Source organism: Triticum aestivum, chromosome 3D (genome assembly GCF_018294505.1).
Source record: "Triticum aestivum cultivar Chinese Spring chromosome 3D, IWGSC CS RefSeq v2.1, whole genome shotgun sequence".
Lineage (NCBI taxonomy): Eukaryota > Viridiplantae > Streptophyta > Magnoliopsida > Poales > Poaceae > Triticum > Triticum aestivum.
The window spans coordinates 184,671,346-184,677,644 of NC_057802.1; the positions used below are offsets into that span (position 1 = coordinate 184,671,346).

The window sequence follows — 6,299 nt, forward strand, 5'->3', positions numbered from 1 at the left end:
GGGTGTGGCGCCGGCGTGGCGGGCGCTACACAAAAAGGTTAGGGATGTGAAATAGTTTCGCACCCAGTTCATTCTGTGAATTTATTTCGTTTCCAGGTCAAAATTGTCAAATTTGCCGTTGAAGCTTATGTGCAATGACAGGTTGAAATTTCTGCTGGATATGCCCCAAATTTTTGTGCTTGTTGTTCTCTATCTATCTTAGCTGGAAAGATTATTTTGTCCCTAGCTTGTACTGGAATAGTAGGATCTAATTGGGGAGCCGGAGAGAAAGGATCCCCTGGCGTGGACTAGCTCGCCTGCTCATGGAATCGGTGGACGCACGTCTGCATCGTGATATGGGCCGCCGCAGGTACTGTCGGATGTATATGGGCTAACTGTTGAAAAAATGATATCGTTTGGTCGTATAGGTTACCGGCGGACCCACGCCCACAGCGGACGGCCGTTTCTGCAGGACGGCATCTCGGTCCTGTACCATCCATGTGAACTGTAACGAGCTCCAACTGGGTTGATGCGGCGATCTCATGGACGGTGCTCCTTTAATACACGGAGGCCGCGGTGGCCTCCCCTCCACCCGTGTTCGAAAATCAAACAGATATGCATCCGAGTGCTGGAGTGTCACCGTTCATGGATTCAGCTTGCTCGTACTTACAAGTTATAACTCGCACGGCCATACCCGCTCATACCCCAGCAGAAGATTCTGAAACCATTGTCAGTACAAGAGTCTCTGCAGAAACGCATCCTCACCCTTCGAGGTCGCACAGATTAACACTGATTCGAAGACGGGGGCAAGCTGTTTATTTATCCAAATTCCAGGCAAACTGAAACAAACGTACTCGTGCACGAAACAACACAGCAGCCCTATCAATATATGTGAATAACAGATTTGTGTCCACCTATCCACGTTACGCACGCACAAATGCTCCTCTGAAAAATGTAAATGTTCAGACTCACAGGAAAACATTGTCTTAATGGGGTTACACACATACAGATCAACCAAAGACAACAACATGGTTCTGTTACACCCACAGACACAGTTGTTACACTAGACAACATCATTCGATTTCTGCATACACTGCTAAGCCCTCACACCTGTAGGAAAAAAATGAAGTTCATACACTGAGAACATTGGACCCAACGATGGAGAAGCCTAAGCGTGCAGGAAGAGACCATCCACGTTGCCATTTAGCTACAACATGCAGTACTTCGGATAGCTGCACGTGTTCTTCCGATGGCGGCTGACGCTACAGTTTGAACATTAGGATTCCTTCCTTGGTCTCACAGGGGGGTCACCCCTCTGAGGACAAGTTGTACAGTTGTACTCTTGTGACCTGGTTGTCGACATAGACTGCAGAACCACGTACACTTGCTCATGCCACACTTAGCTGTGCCTGTCGCTTTTGCCACAGCATTGCACTTCTTCGATTGCTCACCGCGATCATCATATGGAGGCAAACCCTGCTGTTTGTGGGACAACCTGCCTTCCGTTTACGTTCTGGACCTGATAATCCTATCAAATTGCCCACTCCACTCCCTTCAGCATCGCTTCTATACCTACAGGCCGGTGCATGCCCATTACTCATTTCTATACCCTTGCCTTTCACATCTTGAATCCTGTATTATATCCCCATACCGTCACGCACAACCGCTATAGGCATTAGCTTCTGAACTACTGCCTTGAGGAGCTCCATTGTCGCCTTGTATGCTGTTGTGTTTGCATCTCCAAGTCGTACACCTCAATAGTGTTAGCGTGTGTGTGTGTGATCTGGCAGCACATCTCTTGCATCCCTGGTCCACCTCTTTAGAATGTTCTTCTTTGATACTTCGGTTAAGCCTGGGAAATCAAGTACCTAGCAGCATAGAAGATTGTCAGGTGTCTGTAATCTATCATCTTTGACAAATCCAAAAAAATAAAATAAAATGCAGCGACTTCTGCAAGCTTATTACCTTAACCGCATGGTAGCAGAGCACCAGTGTGTTCAAAATTACCGCACTCACATGCAATCTCTGCCCCATTTACAAGAACCCCCACTTCATAGACAACTTTGCACTATTTGTCATGCTTCTTAGGGTGGTACCGGTGCACCAAGAACCTCGTGCCTTTCTCAACCTCCTCCACCTTGTACTGTCCGGCATCGTACAAGACTACACCAAATTTCTCGAACATAGCCTGGTGTAGGTATTGCTAGCGTGCATTTCCAGTGGGGTGTTCGCCCGCATCACTAGTGCAGCCTGAATACAAAATACTTCGATCAGCAAGTCCGTACAAACATACAGCAACAAACTATCATAACACCTGGTCAGAACAACTAAAGGGTTGAAAAACTAACTTATTTTTTTTTGTCCGCCTCTCTTCATAGTTCTCGCTTGCCTATCAATCAAAAAGCAACCGCATGTACTAGAGGAAAAACAGATGCATGGGGCAGCTAGCCGGAACATATCCTTTTAACAAGTGGTTGGCACTCTCACTGCATTGTGTACTTGTCATCTCTGCGCAAAATTTCCCCTTGAAGTATGGCTTCACGCACTTGGTTCGCACCTCATAAATCCGTGTAAGGTAGGGGACTAGGGGTCTTTGAATCATGTGTGCCCACTTCCGTATTAACTTCTTTTTTATGAATGCGCGCTGTCAGCATATCGGCTCGTACCAGCATTCATGAATCAGCCTGGGAATGGTGCGGCTCGTAATGGATATTTGGGTTTTGTTTCCGATTTGGTTCTGTTCGAATCGCTGTAAAACGGCCTGATAAGAAAGCGATTTGGTTTGGTGTGGGTTGAGCTATAAAACAGGTTGGACTAGCTTGGTTTGGTCCCAAACCACACTTAGTGAATCGGTTTGAACCCATGGGTTCAACCCACACACCCCTGGCCACCGGCCTAACCACTATGGCTGCACTAGCTCGACCAAAAAGAACTCCTTGCGCTAAGGGTTGCACTTTCACCGGCGCTCCATACGTTAGCCAAGAGAAAATAAAGCCCGAGTACTAGGGCATGTCTGATTTATACCTAACTTTACCATAACTAAGCTTAGGCAAACTGTGGCTGCCAAAAAAGTGTGGCGAACAAAATGGCATGAGGCATGAGCATGGGTTGGTATTAGGTTGATCGGTTGGTTTCGAACAGAAGTATAATATGGTTGGTGCGGTTTGGGTTTCAGAGTTTGACGAGCGAGTTGGATTGGTACGGGTTATGAGATGATTTTTTTGATTAGGTGTGGATTTCCCCCATTCCCATGTTGACTCGTGAATCATGCTTAATAAGCAACATCAGCATCACAATCTACACTTCATCACCGTGATGCCAACAAATGCATTCTGTGTCATTTTATCTGAGGGGAACTTTGTACCTTTTGTCCAGCCAGGGCCTGCAGGTCGTCGAGCCCCGTTGACTGCTCTGAGAACAGGCGGCGCTTCCCCACCTCCCTAGTGCTGGACTCGGCTGCTCCATCCAGCAGATCTAGCACCGTATGCGCCGCTTGCGTGTACTTGTCGCCGCCAATTGCCGGCAGCAGGAACCTGTCCAAACAAGGCAAATCCCTGAGAAACTCTCACACCCAATGAGAACAATCCAGGAAAACAATTGACGACAAAAAGGAATACATGTCACCTGATCTGAGAGGAACTCAAATCCATCCCCCGCCGCCGCCGTGGCCTCCCCGCCGTGCAGCGCAAAGCAGCTGAATGAATGGCGTCTTCGAGAACCGCATCCACTGGAGGAGGGTGGTTAATTTTTGCCTGTTTTCTTTTTCGAGTGCCACGGCAACGCCGTTTGCACACGTCGGCAAAGGGGAGACGGTACATCCTGCACGGTGGCAAAGGGGATCAAAGTTGTCTCCGACTGCAGGAATCACGACAGTTTCAGTCTTCATCTCAATGTTTTCTCCAGGGCACTTATCTTGCCAACACAGGGTGGACGTTCAAGAGGTGCATGCCCAACACGGACCCTGTGTAATTCAGAAAGAAATCGCTCTCACGCAATCAAAAAGACTTTGATTCATCAACAGAGAAATGCATCTATATACCTCTTTGTCCAGCCCGGGGCCTGAGGATCGTCCTTGCCAGTTGACTGCTCTGAGTTGGGCGCTGACAAGCTAAGTCCCTCACAACTGCTGTTCAAATCTAATTGTACTGCAGGGCAGCATCACCCACATCACCAGTGCTGGACTGGGCGGATGTGCAGATCAGAGTTTGGGGGGGTTCAGCGTCAAGTATAGACTCGCCGCCGCCAAGATCCGGCGGAGGGACCTATGCCAAAAGAAGGGAGTCGAGTACTAAGGTTGCGCGTCGAATCACAACGGCCAGCAGTACGCACCACGAGTGGGAGATAAGGAAGTTACTCCCTCCGTTCCACTTTGGGTCATCTATTTTGAAATGAAGGGATATCTGTCAACGGGATCTGACAGAAACTCGAAGCCATCGCCTCCCACCTCCGCCGTCGCCATGGCTTCCACTTGCTTTTGCCTCCTGTGGCGGCCTAAGGGATAACTCTTTTTTTCGCCTACAGGTATCAGGTGGGGTGGGGTGGAGTCTCGGTGCCATATATGCTTATCCGTTGCCGTTTTGTGTGACGGACAAAAACGTGTTAATCCTTATGGACCAGTATAGTTGTGTCCTGTACTGTGGGAACATGTGCCGTGACAGCATCGTCATATCAAACGGCGGCCTAGCGTATACCACTGTTCCACAGTCTGTAGCCTGCTCCTACCCTCTATGCTCGCATTCAATGCGCGGCACCACTCGTCCTTGTTCGATTCGTAGGCGCAACGGGAGCAGGCGAGCTCGTCCGCTACATCGCCGCTCTTGGCGATGCCTGCCTTTTTATGTGTGCGCGCTTGGGGACTCTAGCGAGCAAACATTTCCTGCTTATACACATTCTTTTATGTTTGTGGCATTTTTGATAATTGGCTGGTGTTTTGATATTACTCTTTCAAATTGGTGCTTTGGCACTGAAAATGTTTTGACTGTCATTTTCTCAAATCCTCTTTGTTACCTACACGTGCATCAATGCCCATTTTTCTCCAAGAAAAACATGAATTTAGGCTATTTTTTTATTCTGATAAATTAGTTATGTGTAAAAATAGGAAGAAACCCGGTTTTGCCATTTATCAATTTCCTACTTTACAAATGGCGTGAGTCGATGCTTGAGAGGAGTGAAACCATGTGTCCGCAACGGGTAGGCCGCCGCTCCGCCGGTGAGAGGAGGTTCGCTGGTGCAGGGTAGGGGAGGTGGTAGCCTTTCGTTTTAACTCCCCTCAGATGAGACGGAGCCCAAACTCGAGCTAGAGGGGAGGAAGAAACTTGACTTGGGTGGGGGAGGCCAGTGTCAGGTTGTACAGATCATGTGAGGAAGAAAGCGGAAGGTGGACGAGGATCCTGCGGCCGTTGGATTGAAATCCAATGATCCTGCAGTCCATAGGGACAATCATAATCATACAGGCTAGACTTCTACGGTTTTAGCCATTACGATCTTGTGGTAGACCAACTCTTGTAATACTCATATTTATCAAGATCAATCAAGCAGGAAGTAGGGTATTACCTCCATAGAGAGGGCCCGAACCTGGGTAAACATCGTGTCCCCTGTCTCCCGTTACCATCGACCTTAGACGCACAGTTCGGGACCCCCTACCCGAGATCCGCCGGTTTTGACACCGACATTGGTGCTTTCATTGAGAGTTCCGCTGCGTCGTATTCAAGAGGTTCGATGGCCCCGTCAATCATCTAGAACAATGCTGTCCAGGGGGAAGTTTTTCTCCCCGGACAGATCTTCGTATTTGGCGGCTTCGCACCGCGGGCCAACTCACTTGGCCATCTAGAGCAGATCGACAGCTACGCCCTGGCCATCAAGTCAGGTTTGGAAGCTTGAACTATGTTGCCGATACCCGCGGAGACTTGATCTTCGACGGATTCGAGCCAACGGCAACCGCTCCCTGCCACCGCGATGTGCATGACCTAAATCTATCATCGGACTATACCCAGGAGATAGCACCTGTAAGTGCTCCGGCCCTAGATCCGGAGCAGATCGTGCCATTCGAGGACGGGAAGCTCAACCTCGCCACGGGAGCCACAGACTCAGCGGCGCTGGAGCCGCACACAGACCCAACCTCGAGCATGACCTGCGTCACCGGAACCTCGGATTCGTCTCCGGCCACAGGTTCCGAACTACGCGCGCCCGCGTCCGTCGAGCCCGATCAGGCGTCGGTCGTCAAATTCAGCGCCGCGGACATCTTCCGGCACTCAGCTTTAGGCGATGTGCTGAACTCATTAAAACCCCTCTCCTTAGCAGGGGACTCACAGCCGAATTAT

The 6,299-nt window shown here is 49.4% G+C and overlaps 1 long non-coding RNA gene across 1 annotated transcript; it reads right to left on the minus strand.

Moving 5' to 3' along the window:
- Positions 1–923: 923 nt before the first annotated feature.
- Positions 924–4,512, minus strand: LOC123078185 (uncharacterized). Its single transcript, XR_006437157.1, has 5 exons — positions 4,019–4,512; positions 3,604–3,940; positions 3,344–3,512; positions 1,945–2,229; positions 924–1,847 (listed from the first exon to the last, which is right to left on the minus strand). It is a non-coding gene; the product is annotated as an uncharacterized lncRNA (long non-coding RNA).
- Between the last annotated feature and the right edge of the window lie 1,787 nt (positions 4,513–6,299).